Consider the following 23233-nt stretch of genomic DNA (forward strand, 5'->3'; position numbering starts at 1 on the left):
TTATTTAATCATTTACTTAAATAAATTACTATTTTTTATTTAATAAGTAGCACAACAAAATACATATTTCTATGTATTATATATTGCATATTTTGAATGGCCAATCTGTTTCTGCTATTTTAAAATGTTTCTATTTCACTATTCTTCCATATTTAGAAGTAGAAATATTTCTATTCAATATTTTTCACTTAATTCACTCCATTAACATTTGTTGAATACTTGATGGGTGTGTGGGTTGAAAGCAAAACCTAAGGTAGTCATTCTCATTGTAATACTGAGTTTGGTAGAAAAGTAACCAGAGAACTCGCTGGACACCTTCCTCTCATTTCAGGACACCCCATAACCCAGCTGTCACAGAGAGGTTACAGCAGATTGTGACTTCAACCTGCATCATCTGTTAACATTATTCTGTACCATGTCCAGTAGGGGAGGAAGATTTCTGAATATATAAAGGCCAATTGTGTTTTAAGAAGTTGAACATGCATTTATCAGAGGCTGCTCCAGGAGCCATTATCAAAGTAATTAACAACTGGCTTGGCTTGGGCACTAACCAATCAGCACAGACCCAGATCTGGTGCTGGGTTCATCCTTAGGGATTCCTGACTGTGCCAGATGTGAACTCTTTCGTTGCTGGATTGTAGGGAGGATCTGGAGCAATGGCTGGGATGACGAAGGTGATGATGGAACACGGCAGAGCCAAGGGCAGATGCTAGATGCCAACCGTTACAAAAGTGTTGAAATATTTTACCAAGAGCAGATTGCTGCCATTGCATTCTGGCTGAAGGGCGTTGCTAGGTGAAGCCATTGCTGTGGAGTTCTGCCTATTTCGCACTTTTCTCTGTGAGGTACAGCGGGGAAACACAACGTACATTCCTGTTTAGAAAATAGTATTTCTGATATTAATTAGCAAAGTTATCCTGACCTCAGAAATAACTGTGCTATTATGCTTAAGTGTCTTAGGTTTTATTCCTCCAACCTTCAGTATGGGAGTCGCACAGGACAGCCTCAGAGGCTTGGCTTTTCATGGCTTCACTCTCTGATACAGAGAGAGATTTTAGTGTACATTCAACTTCTTTACACAGCATTTACCACCTAAAGGGGGTAGAGCCACAGAGGCATGTAATCGAGTATAACAAATGGCATTGATATAAGGTTAGTGGGTAAAAGCCGATGGCTACTGTTAATGGCTAATATTTTTATTTTAAATTTATTTTTTAAATTCACATACTGAAAAGTCACATTTTTGATGTTGAGTTTTATGAATTTTAACAAAAGCAAAAAGTCAGGTAATCACTAATGCAATCAATATAAAAAACAGTTCTTTCAAAAAAAAAAAGCCTCATGCTTTGTCTTCAAACCTTATTCACATCACTTACCCTGGAAATCAATAATCTGTTCTTCGTCACTTAAGTTTTTTCTTTTCCAGAATATTATATATGAGGTGTGATCAAACAATATGGTGAATGTTTAAATTAAAAAAATTTATTACAGTAAAAGACACATTACCATTAATCGCCCTCAAAATACTCCTCTTTGCGTTGAAAACACTTATCCCATCATTCTTGCCACTTTCTGAAGCAGTTCTGGAAGTCGTCTTTTGTGAGTGTCTTTAATTGCGCTGTCATGGCTGCCTTGATGTCCTGAATCATTTCAAACATTTACCTTTTATGGTCATTTTGACTTTGTGGAAAAGCCAGAAGTTACATGGTGCCAGATTCAGTGAATAAGGTGGATGAGAACACACCATAATGTGTTTATTTGACAGAAACTGCTGTACCAGAAGTGATGTGTGACACAAAGCCTTTCCACTGTGATCACAAAATACAGTGAATGCTGCAGTTGAGTGCCATTCAAGGGAAATGCAGGGATCTTCAATATGGGAAGCAGCGCATCGAACCCTAGTAACAGTGTGTGACAAGTTTCAGTTTGTTCGGTGCAGTCAGTCAGGTGTGAGCTATGGTTGAGAGAAGGTGTGTTTTAAAATGGCCATAAATCATCCTCCATCATGACAATGTTCCATGTCATACATTGCTTCTGGTATGACAATTTCTGTCAAATAAAAACATTACGGTGTGTCCTCCTCCACCTTATTCACTGGCTCTGGCACCGTGAGACTTCTGGCTTTTCCCCCAAAGTCAAAATGATTCAGGACATCGAGGCAGCCATGGCAGCGCCCCTAAAGACACTCATGAAAAAGGACTTCCAGATCTGCTTCAGAAAGTGGCAAGAATGATGGGCTAAGTGTGTTTGAAGTGAGGGGGAGTATTTTGAGGAAGATTAATGGCAATGTGTCTTTTACTGTAGCAATTTTTTCTGTTTAAACATATACCATGTTGTTTGATCACACCTTGTATATAGATACATATCTGTGTGTGTATGAACACATAGTCCTAATTACCTTAACACAGTTCTTTACCATACCATTTCTTAGTAAGGGCTAGTGTTCATTGGATATTTATTACATTACAAGCCTTGCTCTAGAGTTTACATATATGTGTTAGCGTGTTTATGCCCTTCAACCCTGTGAGGAGATACTATTCATTCTCCTGTTTTACAGATGAAGCAACTCAGGCACAGAAAAGCAAGCAACTTATCCCATATCACAAGCTAGGCTGAATTCAGTCACCTGGCCCCAGAGCAGTATCATAATCACCATGATACCTTGTTCATTCCTTAGACGCCTCTCCTATCCCCAAGATGATCTTTTCTTCTTTATCAGAAAAATGTTCTAGTTATTACCACTTCCTCAATTTTTTTCTCAGACCCTCCCTCATTTAATAAATCTGTCTTCTCACCCAGATCTATCGGTACTTCATATTATAAAGTTAGATGACTACCCAATAACTTGAAAATCTACCTAACCTTCACTGTCCAGCTCAACACCTGCCTCTCTCCTAAGTGTGACCATGACTGTTGACCTCTGGAGACATCTTTTTTTTCTTTACAGTCCAACAGCACTTAATCTCTGCTTATCCACTTGGCACAAGTCCCAAACTATATCCTGAATTAGGTAAATTATCTTCTTATGTACTCTGTCCCTAAAATTTGCTCTCATATTTCCACCATAAAGTTGAACACAGTGTCTCCTAAAAAGAACTAACTCAATAAATACATAGAGGTTAGCTGATGGATTAATTGATATATCCCTATTTCTATTTTCATTTCTTTTGACCTCCAAGACATTACCGATGAAATAGCAGGAGGGGAAATGCAATTACATACATAAAACCACAAGCTTTAAATTGCTAATTGTAATACAGCAGACATTCACCAGACAGAATTACTTTTAAGTAGCTTAATGCTTTTAGGAAGAATGAACATTTCAAATTACAAGTAAGCTATTTTCTTGAAAATATTAATAGTGGCATTTTGTGGTAATCTTTTTTTTGTCTTACGTAACGGACCTCTTTCACACATTATAGGATTTTTGACATATTTTGCCTTGGGCACAATATGTCACTGGCATTTCTCCTCCTCCTTATAGTCGTTACATCAGTCAAGAAGCCCCTCCCCCCTCCCCTGACACACTCAACACACACACACACACACACACACATATTTTTACTAACATTCTGCTAAAGACAATTTAGGCTTTTTCTAATAAGTACTCAGAATCCTTCCAACCTCCATCCACTGCCTGTCCTTCCAGTCTTCGCCCACTTCCTGGTTCCTAAGACAATGCCAAATATTTAAGTATACCATATTTCCTCATGTATAAGATGCACCCTTTTTCAAAAAATTTGGGGTCTAAAAACTGGGTGCATCTTATACAGTGGTTGTAGTTTTTTTTTACTTGTATTTCCCACTTTTTCACACTTGTATTTTATGATGAATAAAACGAGTTCAATAACTTTATGTAATACATTTTTTTTCCCAAATTTTGGGTCCCAAAATTAAGGTGCATCTTATACATGGGAGAGTCCTATACATGGGGAAATACGGTATATTATGGCATTAGCCCACTTCTCATACCAAAATCTACATTAGTTATCTATTGCTGCATAACAAATCACCCCACAACGTGGTGGCTTGAAACAACATTTGCTATCTCACAGTTTCCGTAGGTCAAGAATCCAAGCATGGCTGAGCTTGGCCTTCTGTGTTAGGTTCTCCTAAGGGCTGCAATCAAGATGTCAGCTGGGGCTGCAGTCATTTCAATGCTTAATGGAGAAAGGACCCACTGCTATGCTCATGCACTTGATTATTGGTGGGATTCATTTTCCCCTGGGGTGTTGGACTGAGAAGGACCTTGGTTCATTGCTGGATGTTGGCCAGAGTTCACTCCCTGTTCGCTAGCACATGGGCCCCTCTAATGGTTAGCTCACAACATGGCAACTTGTTCCGTCTCAGCAAGCAAGCGAGAAGAGCACTATCGTGGAGCCATTCCCTAGCAAGACCTTTGATTTCAGAACCCACAATGTTAACCATGATTCCGCAGGGTTTAGCTTTAGTATTTAAAATAGCTAAAGGCCTATTAAGACAGCTCCTCTCTCATAATATTGTATTGAAGATTAAACGAGATGCTATGTGTTAAATGAATACAATCATATCTGATATATTGTTAACACCTAATTAATGTGAGATATTTATTATTTTCTTGAAAAACCAGCATGCATGACCCAAAAATATTTTGGGAAATGAGAAAGTACATAGAAATGTCAGGACTACCTTCAAACAAGACACCAACATGCTTCCTGAATCAAGATGAACAATAGATGCAATCACATTCCAATGCTAAATTTCCTGATTATGTTACAGTTCTTTTACTTTTTTTTTTTTAAGTATGTCATTTTTGGTAACTGGCCAACAAAACATTTAATATAGTCAATTTTGACCATGCTACTAATAGATAGCCATTGGTTTAATGTAATGCTTTATATTTATTTTGCTGCTTTTTGTTTAAAATATTATGATTTTTACTTCAAAATCAATGAGTTGTTTTATATTACCATCAAGAAGTAAATTAGAAGTGTATTACATGTTCACCATTTAAAACTTTGAATTTAAAACTTAATTGTGAACACATTCTAAGGTCATCGTATCAGGCAGTTACAAGCATGGTATCTATTCATAGACCATAATTCAGGTGCATTACAGTATATTACAAATGACTTAATCTTTCTTTTTTCACAAAGAAGCTTAAATTCACCATAATAAAACACTGAATTTGTTTTAAACTACAAAGGAAATGGTTTCTAAGTGAGCCATTAACTTGAGTTATGTACCCATAATTTTGAAAGTGTAAGCCTGAGCATACGACTACTTTTGTCAAGTAAAAACTTGGAAAATTATACCAATTTATTGCAAAGGAATTCAGATTTTATATGTTTCTCTTAGTTGTCATGTTTACATAGGAATGGTGACTGAAAAAAATCAATGCAAATTTTTTTCTCAACTGTGTCAGTCTTCACACCACATACATATGTGTATATAAATGTTATGTGTTTATATATGTATAAACATACATATATATGAATGTATATATAAACTATTAACTTATTATTATTTGTTAATAATAATATGAATTTATTATGGCTAACAAACACACCGAAACTTAAATCCTATATGCACGGATGAGTTGAGAAAACTGATGTAAAGCCCCAGGGCAAATCAAGGTCACCTTTACTTAATTTTATGTTACCCCTTCCCCTTTTTCTTTTGTTAAACTGATAAAAGCAGATATGGACTGCATAAAATTCTGGATAATAGTTTTGGATTTAACTATGTGTGTAAAAATAATATGAAAATTTTCTTTATTTAATCAAAGGTCTATGTATTTTATAAATATTATAATGTTAGTTAATATTAATATTAGCTTAGTAGTAATGACTTTTATACTTTATTGCCTTTCAGTGTTATTATTTGAAAGGAAAGTACATAATTTAAACCATTCATTATTAAAATATTTCTGTCATAATTTAACGTATATTTATTTATTTATTTTTTAAGATTTTTATTGGGGAATTGGGGGGATGGGAACAGCGCTGGGGAATTGGGGGAAGGGGAACAGACAAGTTGCTGTCGTTTTGTTCTTCAGTCTAGTTGTGGAGGACGTTGCTTCACTGGCCCAAGTTGGCACCATCATTGTGCTCTTCCTGGGCGAGGTAGATCAGTCGCCGGCTTCTGGACGGCCGCTCACTGCAGCTGCTGGCTGCTCATGCTGGCTGCTGGCTACATACGGTAGCCCATGGCAATCCACTGCCACAGGGGCTGCAGCCTACGCCATTGCTGGCGACTCAGGGTAGCCCAGCTCCAGGTTGAGCTGTTGTTCAGCATCTTAGCTGTGGAGGGCAGTGTCACTGGCCCCCATGTGGGATCCGAACCGGGGCCCTCTGGCATCCCAAGCCAGCTCTTAACCATTGCACCACTCGGCCGGCCCATAATTTGGCGTATTTAAAAAGCACTTGATGTTTTAAACCTGGAGGCCCCTAAAAGAATATGGTGAGTATTGTCAGTTCCTGCACAGGAAGTTTTGTTTCTTAAATATGGCATACAATGCAAAAGCACTATTGTACGAGTATTTCTTTGGCTAGTTTTCAAATGCTGGATTTTGATGGAAAATGACTACATACTTTCTTCCAATTTTCTTAATGTATAAATTTAATGTAAGGGTGTCAACTTCCTCTAGGGAAATAATACAGGTAGCATCATTTTGAAATATGTAAGCGTTCTAGCAATAATTTGAGTTTGTGTAAAAAGTGAAGTTAGGAGGGTTCCAAGCTGAGTGTCGTAGGTACTCTTAAGTACTCTTAAGTACTAAACTATAGGATGGGGAGCAGTATGAATGAGAGCAGATGTGGGATTGTGACAAGATATCTTTACTTTTCATATGACTATTTAGATGCTCATATTCCTAGAGTGATTGGATGTTTCCTTTTCAATTAAATTAATTAATGATATTTATATTATAAATTGTTACTACTTACTGGGCATTTACTATGTGCCAGGCATCATGCTACATACTTCATGTTTGTCATTTCATTGAAACCTTAGAGTTCTATAAAGCAAATACTATTATTTTTCTGATTTCACAGATGACCTAGATTTCAAATCCAAATGGTCTCGCCTCAGAGTTTGTTTCTAACCAATATATAGTACATACCACCTATTGATATAAATTGCTTTGTTAACTCCTAGTATTTCTACTCATTTCGGCAAGTTGAGGATCTCTAGTTTAATCAACACAGTCTGTGGAAAGAGTCAGGTTTTTTCAACAAACTCAACTGAACCCTCTACCGAATATCACTCATTTTGTCTATAGTATTCCACATCTATTCATAATTAGTAATTTAATTAATTATTGCAACAGATTATCATGAGCATTTGTTTTGTGTACAGAAATATTCAGGAACACAATTTTCAGCCTTTAAATCTTTTCTTTTTAAATTTTACTTTATTTTCTACAAGTGAATGGCTTCAATTTGCTGTGGAAAATAATATATAGGTTCTTTTTAATATCCTTTAATAAAGTTTTCCTATTTTTTTCCAAAGGTTCTTGTATGTCTTTTATTAAATTTTGCTTAGGTAACTTTTAAAAACTATATAAATTGCATATTTAAATTTTATTTATATTTGTGTTTTGATGTTTAGTACAGTGTGTATTAAATCCCCTCTTTGGTGTTCAAATCGACTATTTTACTGTATGATTGCAGAAACAAAAGCTCTTACTGATACCTCCAACTCCAATCCAACTTGGGGTGAGGGTTGTTAACTTCAGTTTCTTTTCTTTTTTTGTTAAAGATCTTATTGGGGAATTGGGGGAGGGGAACAGTGTTGGGAAATCGGAGAAGGGGAACAGACAAGTTTCTGTCCTTTTGTTATTCAATCTAGCTGTGGAGGACGTTGCTTCACTGGCCCATGTTGGTATTATCATTGCGCTTTTCCCAGCTGAAGCAGATCGGTCGCCGGCCATTGGACAGCATCTCATGGCGGCTTTTGGCAGCTCACACCGGCTGCCAGCTACTCACGCCAGTTGCTGGCCACTCACGTAGCTCACTGCAGCCCACTGCAGCAGAGGCTGCGGCCTATGCCATCGCTGGTGACTCACGGCAGCCCAGCTCCAGGTCAAGCTGTTGTTCACCATCTTAGCTGTAGAGGGTGCAGCATCACTGGCTGCATGTAGGATTCAAACCGGGACCCTACTGCTCAGAGCTGGCGTCCCAAGCCAACTCCTGACCAGTGCACCACTCAGCTGGCCCAAGCCTTCTTTCTTCTTTACAAAATTAAAGTAGTCATGCCACTCATTTGTAATACAATTAGATTCATTTGTCACGGCATATACTCCATGTTGGGTGGTCTTTATAAGTTAGTTGCCTTTCTAAAATTTACATAGAGTAAAATCCATTCTTTTTGGTGCACAGTTGTATGAGTTTTGAAAACTGCGTAGAGTTATGAACCCACCAGCACAGCACCATGTAAAACATTTCCATCCACTCAAAAATGTTTTCCTGTTGCTCCTCAGCTCTTTCTTGCACCACCAGCAATGACTACTACAATCTGTTTTCCATCTCTGTAGTATTGCCTTTCTGATAATATCATATAAACGAAAAATTATAGTAGCCTTTGGAAGAAAATACAATTGTCCACATTGGAAGTCCCAAAGAATCTAGCCTCCTAAAAATCAATGAGTGAGTTTAACAAGGTTATAGACTACAAGATCAAATTGCAAAATGAATTGAAGATTCACTCAAGTTGGGGAATGAATCAGTAATTTGTTCTTTTTCATTATTGAGTGGTATTCTATTGTATGGATATACCACAGTTTATTTATTCACCAGTTGAAGAACATCTGGGCTATTTTTAGTTTATAGTTTCTATAAATAAAGCTACTATAAGCATTCACATACAGGTTTTTCTGCAAACATACATGTTTACTTCCTTTGGTTAAAAACAAGAATGGTACTGCTTGGTTACAATAGGTAAGTACATATTTAAATTTATAGGAAATTATAAAAATGTGGCTGAGTCATTTTGTATTCCAGTTGTTTTTTATCCTCACTGAAACTTAGTATCAGGAAGTTGATTTTTTTTCTCTCTCCCTATTCTAATAGTTATGTGGTAATATCTCATTGTGAATTTCAATTGAATTTCCTTTATTTTCTTATGGTGAACATATTTATTTATTTATCTATCTATTTTGATATGCTAATTTTCTATTTGTATATCTTCCTTGGTAAAACTTCTTTTCCAAACTTTTACCAAATTTTAACTAAGTTTTTGTTTTCTTGTTAACAACTTTTTAGAGTTATTTATATATTCTAGATATACGTTCTTTTCTGATATGTGATTTGCAAATATTTTATCACAGTTGTGACTTGCCTATTCATTTTATAAACTAAGTATTGCAGAGTAATGTTAATTTCAATCAAGTCAATTTATCAAATTTTTTTTTATCATGCTTTTGTTACCATATGTAAAATCACTTCGCCAAATGCAGTCACACAGATTTTCTGCTATGTTTTTTCTAGAAAACTCTTATGCCTTTACATTTTACATTTATGTCAAAGTCCATTTTTATACTTAGGTTCATTGATTTTTCAAATGGCTGTACAACTTTTCCCATATCATTTTTGGAAAAGATTATACTATCTCCATAGAATTGCCTTTGCGCCTTTGTAAAAATCAATTGATAATATTTGTATGGATCTATTTTTTTGTCTTGTATTATTTTATAGTAAGCAACATGTTATATTTATGAGTCTATTTTTTGTTATTCATTATTTTGCAGTAAACTATGTTTCATTCCAAATTTTACCGATAATACACTGTCTTGTATTTCAGAACTAACTAACATGAATCTTCCAAATTTAGTCTTCTTTTCCAGAATTGGTTTTGCTGTTTTAGCTTTGGCTTGTGCCATTATACAAAAATTTTGCTGACTTTTGATTGGGATTATGTTACATCTATAAATCAAATTGGGGAGATTGACATCTTAATAATATTGAGTCTTCCAAACCATAAACATTGTATGTTTCTCCATTTATTTAGATCTTCTTTGATATCTTTCATCAGTTATTTGCAGTTTTTAGCATATTGACTAGGCATATATTGTCTGAAGTTTTTTTCTCAGTGTCTGTTTTTTGTTTGTTTGTTTGTTTTTGTGGATGCCTGTGTTATTGAACATAGTATTTTTTAAAAAAAATAAAATTCAGGGCCGGCCAAGTGGCGCGATGGTTAAGAACTCGCTTGGGATGCCAGAGGGCCCCGGTTCGGATCCCACATATGAGGGCCAGTGACACTGCCCTCCACAGCTAAGATGCTGAACAACAGCTCAACCTGGAGCTGGGCTGCCATGAGTCCCCGGCGACGGCGTGGGCTGCAGTCCCTGTGGCAGTGGATTGCCATGGGCTACCGTGAGCGGCCAGCAGCCAGCGTGAGCGGCCAGCAGCCGCAGTGAGCGGCCGTCCAGAAGCCGGCGACTGATCTGCCTCGCCAGAGAAGAGCGCAATGATGGTGCCAACTTGGGCCAGTGAAGCAACATCCTCCACAACTAGATTGAAGAACAAAAGGACAGCAACTTGTCTGTTCCCCTTTCCCCAATTCCCCAGCACTGTTCCCATCCCCCCAATTCCCCAATAAAAATCTTAAAAAAAAAATAAATAAATAAATAAAATTCAAACCATTTATAGCTATTATATATGGTTGATATTGTATACTGGCCTTGTAGTATAATCTTGTTAAACCACTCATTGATTTTTAGGAGCCTAGATTATTTGAGACTTTCAATGTAGACAATCATATTTTCTTAAAATAGAAACAGTTTTATTTCTTCCTTTGGAATCTACATACATTTAACTTTACTTTTCTTGTCTTATTGCACTGGCTAGGGATTCAAGTGTGATATTAAAAATGACATCCCTACCTCTTTCCTGGTTTTAAGGAAAAAGCATTTCAGTTATACATGTGCTTGATTGTATTTGTGTGTTTGAAGCTTGATATTTGTTCAAAATATCTCTAGTTATTCCTATCATTATTCAAGAATTCACAGGTATAGTGCTTGTGGGTTGAGAATATTGACCTTTTTTTCAAGCTACTCAATCTAAACCATCATCTTTTATGGTTTTTACAATCTGGTATTTAATTTTCTTGTTTTTTGAGGTGGTCAAGAAAACAAGGTAATGCTATAAAAATAAAGGTAGAGTCAAGGTTGATAGAAACAAAATATTTGACTCTTAGGGTTGGGATTTAAAATTTTTCCTTTTGGGAAAAATAATTATTCCTAATTTCAAGTAACTGGTATTTCATTGTGTGATTAAGAGAAAATAATGGATCTAGGCACATAATTTTTAAGCAGTTAATGAAATATGCAGAGAAAACGAGCAATGTAAACAAAAATTCCCAAGAATGAAATTTTTGATAATTACGATATTTGATGTGATAGATAATGTGGTCAGATAAGTTATTTTGTGTTTTGCTACATACCATGTGAATTTTTGGTTTGTGACTATATAATTCTCTTTTAATTAAGAATGCCTATGTAATATCTAACTGATAATTAAGGCAGTCCAAACACTGAAGTCTACTTTATCTAAAATACTGGAAAGCAAAACATGAATACCAACAGCTTATGAAGAACTAAAAAAAGGGCGTAGAAAAGTACCGATCATCACATCCTTTTAAAAACAGTGAAAATTTAATTTTTCTTTACTTTAATATTTTATATCTCTACATTTTTAGAAAAGGTACCTTAATACATAAACATTTATGATAATTTCAAATTTTCAAATGTTAGCACAAGAGTTTTTATTATTTAATGTAGTTTGGAACACTGGTTCAAAATCATGTGTGTAAAATACTGGATAGGATATGTGACTTTAGATAAAAGTCATTTCAGATTCAACTTTGTTAAGCTTTTGGTTCTTGTCAAAAATTACATAATTTAAAGAATTATTTTACTTCTTTTTCTAAAGGAAATACATGTCCTTTTTCCTAAAAATAAACATGAGGAAAATTTTAATCTTTGATCAAACTAGGTGATACTTATCACAATCTAGCCTATCAGGGAAACCTGCAAAGCACCCTCAAAATAAGACATGCCTTTTCCTTCTTAAAGCTTGGGTTTTTAACCCATTGAATTAACAGACTATAGATAGAATGGAAACCTGGATGAAATATAGGTGACATCTGATCTTAGGTGTGTGGTTTTCCAGATTTACTGTTCCTTTTATCAATTCAATTGTATAATATAACTTTGGTTTTCTTAATCTGTCCTGAAGAGAAAGAATTCTCTCAGTCTGATTGTTAAAGTTTTTATATAATCCCTAATTCTTGATACTTTAAGATGTCAAAATGTCTTGATATACAAAACTTTAAACTACAAAATTCAACTACTATAATGTGTTTAAGTATTTCTTCATTAAAAAAAGCCTCTCTCCCTTCCTATCTCTCCCTCATTTCTCTCTCTCTCTCTCTCTCTCTCTCTCTCTCTCTCTCTCTCTCTCTCTCTCCTCTCTCTCTCTTTCCCTCTCTCTCCCTTTGTCTCTCCCCTTTTATGAACAGTAGTAATTTCAGTCTTATATAACTTGATTGTGTGATTATAGATCTATACTCTATAATAAGAACTATCTCTTATTATGGTGTGTTTTTCTATACTTGAATGAACTTTCTATTATACTTCAGATGTTTTTGTTCTAAATTATGCATTTTATAATGCTGCATAGCAGACTGTTTTATCTACATTCAAATTATTGATTCTTTTATAAAATTATATTCCTAGAATTGTTTGATGTGTTATAGCACATTGCTTGAAGCTGTACAGTTAAATCTTGTTATTCAATGGAAATTATTTGCTATCAGATTAAACAAGGTTATTACAGAATTCCATATAAATCTTGCCATTCTTTTTAAAGTTTGCTATTTATTTTTAGTAAGATGGTGGTAAATGTAATAAAATACCCTTACAAATTCTTGGTGTTGGGGAACAATGAGTTATTATTACTTAAAACAGGATAATAATGGAATATAGATGTAATCTTCTCTCCAATGCCTCCTATGTCAACACAGTTCAGTGTGGTGGAAAATATTATAACTAAATCACAATTTGGTTAAATTTCATGGTCATTATTTCTTTTATAAAATGTCATCTTAAAATGTTGAACACTTGCTCATTACATTTCTTGGACTAAGATAGTATTTAGTCATTAGTATTTTTATCTTAAAAGACATAAAATCACTAACAGGAAAAAATAAGATTTAAGAATACCTTAAATACTTGATATTTTAGGATTTATTGATTGTGATCCCCTCTCCCTTCCCCCCAATAAGAGTTCAAAAATAAAATGTAGCAAAAAATAGCCAATTGAAGATTAACAAAGAATAATATATCAAAGTCTTAATATGCAAATATTATTAAAACTGTGGTCCCTTTTACCTTTGAAATGAACCTCAGGCAGCACTAATTTGAGGAACTTTTTCAAGGTTAATACCAATCATTGCAATTACTAACAGATTGTTCAAATATTGAGTAATTGCAGCTTTATTTCCCACAGCCACTGGAAATTTCCTTCACTAGAAATAACAAGTGGCTCTCCCCAGCTAATAAAACCCCAGGGCAATTGGACAGGAAGATCGTTTTAATAGGCTGTTATTGCTATAAACAAGGCATTTCTGCCATGTGTATCCCACCCCCTCTCCTTCCGACTGGATGCTGCTATTAGTCAATTTCCAAAGTCTTTCCACACACTCACCTTCTCCCTGGACCATTAAACACTTCACCCAGCCAAATTCCCAAATCTTGCTTACCATTAAATTATGAATAAAAAACGTTCTTTTTGCCACTTCTTACAAAGTGTGATGGTTAAATGACAAGTCTAGAGCCAGGACGCCTGGATTCAAACCTTGGTCCAGGCACACACTTGAGCAGGTTGTCAACTTTCAGTGCCTCAGCTTCCTCATTTCTCTTTTAATGGTATTGTCCTCACAAGTCACATAGGGGCTGTGAAATAAGTTAGTACACATAATATTCTTAGAGGAGCACCTGATACATCAGGAGCATTTTTATTGCATACACTTATTCTTATGAATCTCATATCCATATTTCACACTCCTTTTATTAACTCTTTCTAGTACTCATTGTAAAAAAAAATCCTCTGTTTCTCCTACCTTATCTAAAAAAAAATTATCTGTGCCATTAGGTTTGACCTTGATGTTGATGGAGGACTGCAGCGTTCAGCGTGGTGGAACATCTGTATGGCACACTTGCTTCCCCACCACCACTTGGTTCTCCCAGGTGAGTCATTATTTGAGTAGTTTTCAGGAAACTATAGGCAGCATCCCTCTGAAAAAGCCCTTTGAAATCTGTTCTCCACATGGATCTTCAGGAATCAGACACATGGGTCTTTATCAACAATGTCTTTTTTTCAGTCTATCTTTCCTAATTCAGTACAAAGATATGGGAGAAAAGTAACAAAACAGCATATTTTACTTTACTGCTAAAAAAAAAGTGTAGACATTCTGTTATGCATAATAATTAGACATATTGGTAGATAAATCCATAGCCTGAATGGCCTGATTTACCAACTTGAGGGAGATATTAATTTATATCTCTTTTTTATTCAAATTAGTTTCTCAAGCTGCTCTCTGTCCAGGTGTAAAGGCAATTTAATATTTCTGTTTTGGGGCCTCTGGAATTAATCAAGAATTCTGGATGCTTCCTGAATCCTGAGAGGCCTTTGTTTCTCTTGTGCTGGTACAGATATTTCAGAACTCAGAGGTGCTCTTTCGAGAAGATTCCAAACCTACAACTACCTCTGAAACCTTCAGTTTAGAACTAGCTAAGGGTTTGACAGATACCAGAAGGGACTCTCTGTTCATTGTTACAGCTGTTTCAGAAGTGTTGTCTCTGACACAAATAGTTATAGTGTTTATGTGACTGGGACTGTCACCTGCCCTACGACCACCAGCATTAGCGTAGATCTCAACCTACTCTCAATTACATGTTCAATCAAGGTTGCTCCATGCTTGAGTTCATAAGTCTTTAGCTTTCGTTTACATTCATATGCTCTTGCCATTGCAGCCAAAGCCTATTCTGAGCATCATATATCTGGGCATAAATCAGACATACAATGTGCCAAATCAGCCCTCCACCAGCACAGAGGAACTGTTTTCAGAAGACAAGGGAACATGTAGGTTGTTTTGTAAATTATGCCAACCAAGTTGTCTCTCTTGCCAGCCCTTTCAGAGGTGAGGATATATTTAGGGTGTTTCCTATGTTTTCAGTAGAAACAATGTTGGAATGAATAGCCTTTGACATACATTTGTATATTTGTCAATTCTATTTTAGAATGAAATTTTAGAACCTCTTTTATAGAAGCAAAGATTAAACATTTTTAAAAACTTTGGTACTTATTTCTAAAGAGCTTTTAGATTTATTATACATTTCACCCTTCTACCAATATTGCATAAGAGACAAAATTCATACCAAATCATCAATTATATCTTAGAAGCATTTTGCACTTTTCAAACAAAGCATTTGTACATGCTTTAATTCCTATATCAATCTTGCAAGACTGGCAATGTTATTCTAGTTTTTCTGATAGTAGTAATGAAGCTTAGAAGATTTAACTATCATGATTAAGATCAAACAGACAATAATTGGTCAAAGTGCTATTTCAATTTGGAAAATGTGGGTTTTGTTTATGTATTGATTCAGTCTCTCATTCCATATGCATTTGTTGAGCACCTATTATGCATCAGGCACTCTGTCAGGAGCTGTGTACCTGCCCATCAGCCCGAAGATAAGCTCTCTGATACCACAGAGCTTACATTTCAGGAGGGAAGCAGGTATTTCATAAAATACTTACGTATTTACTAATACTGAGATTGTGATAGGTACATATTGGAGGTCCCTGGTGCAAGGAGAGAATATAATGAGATTATAACCTAGTGAGGGCAGTCGGCATGGCACAAGGAACATAGAAATCAGAGAGAATGACGAGAAGGCCACACTGTGCCTAGACCTTACAGAAAAGGAGGCTGGACCACGTGAGATAAAGCTGGAGAGATGGAGACCAGAGGGTGCAGACCCCACTTGTCCAGCACTTCTCCAATTTTCAGTGGCAAAGGACCAGGTTTTTACATTTTTCAATACTTTATGGTCCAATACTTTTATAAAATAGACAATGATTCACTGAAAACACACAATTTAAAAATAAAAAAAATACAAAAACAAGTGCAAGCCCCAAATTTGATTTTAGTTTCATCAGACATAAAATTGCTCTGAAATGCTGTGAACGTGTCCAGATGCTTGCTCACGGTTTCAGGGCCGGTGGGCCGTCACCAGCTTTTGGCCATGGCTGTACTTAAAAGCATGGGGAAGCACGTGGGTAACCGTGTCAGGTGTGTGTTTTGAGATGATCACACTGGCTGCAGTGTGAACAGACTAGAGTGAGGGAAAGGATATATTTAGGTGGATGAATTAGGAGGTTCAATTTGTCATGTTGAGAGTGATGATGATCACTGGGGCCAATGTTGTAGGCAAAAATTTTGGGTCCCCCAAAGATACCTCACCTTAATCCCCAGAACCTGTTAATGTGATGAAATATTGCACCCTTAATTACGTTATATGTGCAGTTGATTTTACAGTAAGGAGATTATTTGATCTAATCCCACGAGCCCTTATATGTAGAGCACTTTTTCCAGGCTGGTTGCAGGCGGAGAAGTCAAAGAGATTCAAAGTAGAAGAGAGTCCCTGCATCATCCCAAACTTGGAGATGGAAGAGACAGTGTGATCAGGAATGTGCGTGGCCTCCAGAGGCTGAGAGCAGTTCTGATAGCCAACAAAGAATTGGGGACCTCAGTGCTATCATTAAAAAGCTTAATTCTGCCAATAACAGGAATGATCTTGTAAGGGAACACAGCTCCAGATGGTCAAACAGCCAACTAACATTTTTATTTTAGCCTGAGCATGGGACCTAACCCACACTCTGTGGACTTCTGACCCACAGAACTGTGACCTAAACATTGTTTTAAGCTGCTAAATTTGTGCTGATTTGTTACAGACACATAGAAAACTGATATGGCTAGAATGGTGGCAATGGAGATATAAAAAAGTGGATGAGTGTTAGCAATATTTGGTAAGTAAAATGGATAGGAGATATTGATGGGTTTCATGTAAGAGATGAAGAAGATGGAGAGGGATCAAAGATGACTCCTAAGTGTCTGGCTTGAGTAATTCGGTGGATGACAGTTCCATTTACTGAGATAGAACATACTAGAAGAGGATCAAGTTGTAGGGGATAGGTCATGATTTCCCTTTTAGGGTGTTTTTGTTTTGAAGTGACTGTGATTCATCTGGAAAGAGCTGTCAGGCAAGCAGTTGTATTTATAGACTTGGAATTCAACAAGAAGTATGGGCTTGCAATATAAATGTGAGTTTTCTGTGTAGAGGTGGTGATGAGAGCCCTAGATGAGGGTAATACAGAGTAGAAGAACGGGCATCTAGGAGAGAGCACAATATTTGAAGAACAAGTGGTGATGCGTGGAAACATGGGGCAAGGCCAGGGGAGAGTTAGCTCAAAGAACTCATATTTGCTTCCTACTGCTGCTGTCACAAATTACCACAAACTCGGGGTTCAGAACAACACAAATTTACAGTAATACAGTGCTTAATGACAGGGATACATTCTGAGAAATGAGTAGTGGTGCAATTTGGTCATTGTGCAAACAGAGAGAGCACTCACACAAGACTAAATTGCATAGACTGCGACACTCCTAGGCTACAGGTCCAGACTATGGCTCCTAGGCAACTAACCTGCACAGCATGTGACTCTTCTGAATACCATAGGCAGTTGTAATGCGTTCTGCTACAACATTACACTGGCTAAAATGCAATAGGAATTTTTCAGCTCCATTATAACCCTATGGGACCACTGTAGTATATGTGGTCCATTGTTGACCAAAACGACGTTATGTGGTGCATGATTGTATTATCTTACGGTTCTGTCAGTGAGAAGTCCAGCACAGGTATCACTGGGCTAAAACCAAGGCATCGGTAGGGCTATTTTCCTTTCTAGAGGCTCTAGATAAAATTCAATCCCTTGCCTCTTCCATCTCCTAGAGTAGCCTGCAATCCTTCGCTCAAGGCCCCTTCCTCAATCTTTAAAACTGGCAACATCAAGTCAAGTGCTGTTAGCACTCTTCTGGTTCTCCCTCTCCTGCCTTTATCCCACTTTTAAGGGCCCCTGAAATTACATTGAGCCCTCCTGGACAATCTTCCTATTTTAATTAGCAAAGTTAATTCCATCTGTTACCTTAATTCCCCAGTACCATCTAACATAACACAATCACAGGTCCCAGGGATTGGAATGTGGACATGTTTGGGGGCCCTTATTTTGTCTATCACAGAAGTTAAGGACTTAGTCACAGGATGTGTAATGAGCTGATTTTGGAGAGAGCTGGTTGGATACATGCTCTATGTGGAATTAGTAGTTCAGTGGGTGTGGAGTGAAGTGAGATGTGAGAGATAGAGTGACTACAAAAAACCTTGAGAAGTTTGGCTTTGAATGAGTGAAAGGAAGCAGAGTATGGCTGTGGGTGGTTTGGGATTTAGGAAGAGTTAATGGGAAATCGTGAAAATGTCTAATAACTAGTGTGAAGTGTTCAATTGAGAGACATTGTCTGTATAACAGAGAGGTTATACTCATTAGCTTAAGTTTCCTGAAAGACTAGGGAGGAGACTAAGCTTAAGCCCACATTTATCCCTTTTATAAACAGAAGTAATGAGGGGTGGGATAGGCACACATGTAGATACAGTTATAATTTCATTACCGGAAATCTGAAAGGTTCTCATTTTATGTCCTTCTTTCTGACTATAATGCCAACCAGAAAAAGAGAATTGAGTTTGCAAACTAGCAACACGATCATTAAAACATATAGCAATCATTTTCCCCAGTGTGTGAGAAGTTCTGCTTGCTAAGTGAAAATGTCCACCTCCCATTGCATGTAAATGAAATAGCTCCATGGTGTGGCCATATTTTACGTACCATCCAGGTTTATGGGATACTTGATACTATTTGAGAAACATAAACCATTTCCCACTAGTGCTCTCTCTAAAGACACTTTGGAGTTTTGACTGAATAACTGACAAAACAGCAATTTGTTCGATGACTGATGTAACCAAATGATTTTTAATGGAGCCTCAGAAGATTTTGAGAAAAGGAAAATGTGCTGTTAATGGAAACAGACGTGGATGTGGAATGCACAAATGCATGTTTCTATGTCTTGGGCCCAATTTATTGCCAAACTAAGGTTCAAAGCACCCATTAAGACCCAGATTCCAAGGCAATCAGTGATTCTGTTTTTTTATGCATATATTCAGGAAGTCTAAAGCAGCAAGAACTGAATGTTACCCTTCTGTGCTTTACAAATAGGATAGGTCGTCAAGTGCACCCATTAGAGGAAACACTGGTCAGCAGGGTACCCTTGTCAAGTCACCAGATAAAATACAAGACTTCCAGTTAAATTTGAACTACAGATAAAGAGCAAACAACTTCTTAGCCTAAGTATGTCCCAGATTTCACATGGAGCACACACTAAATTTTTTGGTGTTGTTATTTATCTGCAATTCAAATTCAAGTTTAACTGGGTGTCCTCTATTTTTATTTGCTAAATCTGCAACCAAAACCCTAGTGAAAATCCAGGTATCTTCTATTTGTCTAGGGCAAACATATTTTATAGGAAGACAAATCTGGATTCATAGGCTAAAAGGTAATATTTGAACCAACTTCAGAGTTGAGAAGTCTGAGCATATTATTTGTAATCTAAAATACTAGTGATTCTGGGCATTTCAGTGGTTCATGGGGACAAGCAACTGTATGTTTGCAATTTAAATATGGCTAAAATGGTTATTCTGGGAAAACACCTATGGTGGCTACATATATTTGGGCCGTGGGTTTCCTTGAAATCTTTTTTGATGAGATTTCATGACTAATTTTCTATGGTTTGTTTGTTTGTTTGTTTGTTTGTTTCAGTATAATACATAGAACTGTAGAGGAACAGATTATATATTTTGTATATTTATCAGTCCATCAATGAACTGGGCAAATAAAAGTGGGTTTACCATAACCCTAATCTTTTTAGAACAGGCTACTTTTCCAGTCTTATTTAGAAACCAAAATCAACTTCAGAGAATTGACACCAAACATTATTGATCAATTGGGGTGTCAGTTCTTGAGAGCTACCTAATGAGTACTTACTTATTCATTCATACGTTCAACAGGCAGCGCTGAATGACCACACTGAAAGAAGTGAAGGAAAAATGGTAAACAAGGTCCTGTTCCAAAGGGACTAATACTCTGTCATGTTAGAGAGAGATTGACATGAGGCAAGTGTCAATGAGAAAAGGTTACAGGGAGAAATAAATTGGTTGACGTGACAGAGGAACATCATGGCGGGCCACTTGGTGGTGAGGGACACTGGTCCGAGGGGATTTAAACTGAGATTCTGAATTTTATACTGCAAAGGCCAGCAGGAAATTGCTTGAAGATATTTACAATACAGAGAGGAGGCCAGTGCGACTGGGCTGTGTGACAGAGGATGAGGTGAGAGAAGTCAGCTGGCGAGGCCACGCAGGGCTGTGAGTCAGTGAAAGGGACTCAGGTTTTCGTCCCTCTTTGCTGGGAAGTCTTTGAGGGTGCTTTAAGCAAGAGAATAACACGATAGTGTTGAATTGGAAGAAAACAAAATGAAAATCTTGAGATTTTTTTAAAACATAAATCATCATGATCTATTAAATGCTGTGTCAAAATAAAATGATTCTGACCTGCCATTATTGCAAAATGTAGAAAATACCAAAAACAATATTAATAGATGGAGCTAAAAAGCAGAGAAAAGAGAAAAATGTGCAAAAAAGTTACAATAACATCAGTTACCTTGACAAATGTGAATGAAATAAATCTTATTAAAATAAAAATGCTCTCACATTAGCTAAGAAGAAATCCAATAAAGTGATTACAGATTCATTGACTCATAAAGAGATGTACAATAATATTGCTTTTGAGCTGTTTAAAAACAAATCTCCATTTCTAATTTATTGTGTAAATAAAAATATAATTATTATAAATTAGGCTTAACTTTTTGGACTTTAATATTAAATGCTTACTGATTTTTAGACAATTTTTAATAATTAAAGTATGAATTTCTAGGTGTTAATTGATGTTAACTAGACTTACTGTGGTGGTCATTTCAAAACATATACAAATATCGAATCATGATGTTGCACACCTGAAACTAATATAATGCTATATGACAATTATTCCTCAATTAAAATAAAGTAAAATACAATAATAATTTCTTCATACTTGAAAAAAATAAACTTTTTTCAATAGTCATATTGGAAAATATTTGAATGTTCAACTTTTGGACTGATATCTCATAACAGCATTTCATTTCTAAGGAAGGACATTTTCAGATTGATAATGAAGAAGTGAAAATAGAAAATTGTAGGGGAAATCAACATATAACCCATATGGTAATACAGAATTGAAATTCTACAATATACCTGAGTCTGCCAGAATACTGAAGAATTCTTGTAGTGAGGTCATTGCCTCACAATTTATTGCTGATGGCACTCAGAGAATTTTATGAGAAACATGAGATCCCGCAAGAAGGCCTGCGATTTTAATTAACTGATGTGACAGAACTAGGTGCGGTTTAAGAAATGACTTGAAATTATGGAGGACGATTTTTGTGGGGACATAGCACCCCTCCTGCCTGTGTCATCCTTTTATAAGCTGTTCCCTAGAGAACTTCTATAACATGACTTTGGAGTTCCATTTTATTGTTGAGGGAAGAAAAATCTTACACAGATCAGTTAGAAAGTTTATTATAGCAGGCACTCTGCATTTGGCAATTTCTGCCTAAATTTTACAAATTGAGGTGATAAGTGATTGGCTGTCACTGTTATAATCAAATAAGAAGGGCTCTAAAATGGATTACTGATGAATTGATTGTAACTTGCCCTATCTTACCAGTACTAATATTTTCAGCGGGTCCCTAACCCAAAATATAGTCCACTTCACATTGAAAACTTGCTCCTTTCATGCCACGTGAATGGCAGTTAACCGTCCTTAAAGCTTCTCAATGGGAATGATTTCCAAAATACCTTTAAGTAATATTCACTCTTTCTGAGCATTTGCTAAGTGAAATAGAAACAATTGCAAATTTCGTTGAATTCTTGATCATCTGGCAAATCAAGACAAACCACAAGGGATGAGTTAGTTGCTGAACAAGTGACAATTTATCTCATGAACAAAAAGCAGATTGTGGTCAGAGGACAAATCTTCAACAGTTACAATCATGCTTAAAAAGGATCCCATAATTACAGCAGGATGTTCCCCAGTCAGACTTTGTCATTGCTCTGGAAAGCAGGTTATTTGTGAGACACTAAAGACTGTCTATCTTATCAACTGTGAATTATGTTTTTCATCTCTGTAATGAAGGCCTTTGATATGCATGGCAGTTAATAGCACTGAGATAATGAAACAAATCAGGCTGAATATACCCCATTGCTGAAGTCAGAAAAACTGCAACAAATAATCACCTCCTTTTGCCTTAACGTGTGCATATGAAAAAATACGCTATTCTAGAAATACTCTAATTTAGATTTGCAGGTGGTGACAAAGTCAAGATAGTATATATGAATTGAAAACAATGATTGTTTCCTTTAGTTGAAGATCTTCGGTAACTTCAACACGTAAGTTAAATATGCAACAGGATATATTCCTGCTATTTTTACAGTGACATGATTTAATATTTGGCAAGGTTGCTGTATTTAATATTTTCCATAGATGATAGCTGAGACTTAAAAACCTTGCTATTCACATTTATTCAATTCAGCCCCTGACTACATGTGCCAGATACTGTGATTGGCATACGAGTATTACTTGCATGATTTCTAATCCTTGACCTAACTCTGCAAGGTAAACTTTGTTATTTCCATTCTACATGTGAGGAAATTTAAGCTGAGGGAAAACCAAGTGGCTCCTTCACGAGAAACATCCAAGGATGTGGCCCAGCTGACCTTCAAATGAAGAAGTGTAGTGAAGAGGGCAGATGGGCCGAGGCAGGGTGTCCCTTAGGACAATGTTTCATTCGTATCAGCATTGGTGAGATCATGAGGGAAAAAGTTTATAGAAAACAGCAAAAGAGGCAAGTGTCAGTGGTCAGACCCTAAGTCCTCTCAAGAATGTAATCAAGTGGCATTTCTATAGGATTAGCGTCCCCCCACCAGCTAAAG

This window comes from Hipposideros armiger, unplaced genomic scaffold (genome assembly GCF_001890085.2).
Source record: "Hipposideros armiger isolate ML-2016 unplaced genomic scaffold, ASM189008v1 scaffold_273, whole genome shotgun sequence".
Taxonomy (NCBI): Eukaryota; Metazoa; Chordata; class Mammalia; order Chiroptera; family Hipposideridae; genus Hipposideros; species Hipposideros armiger.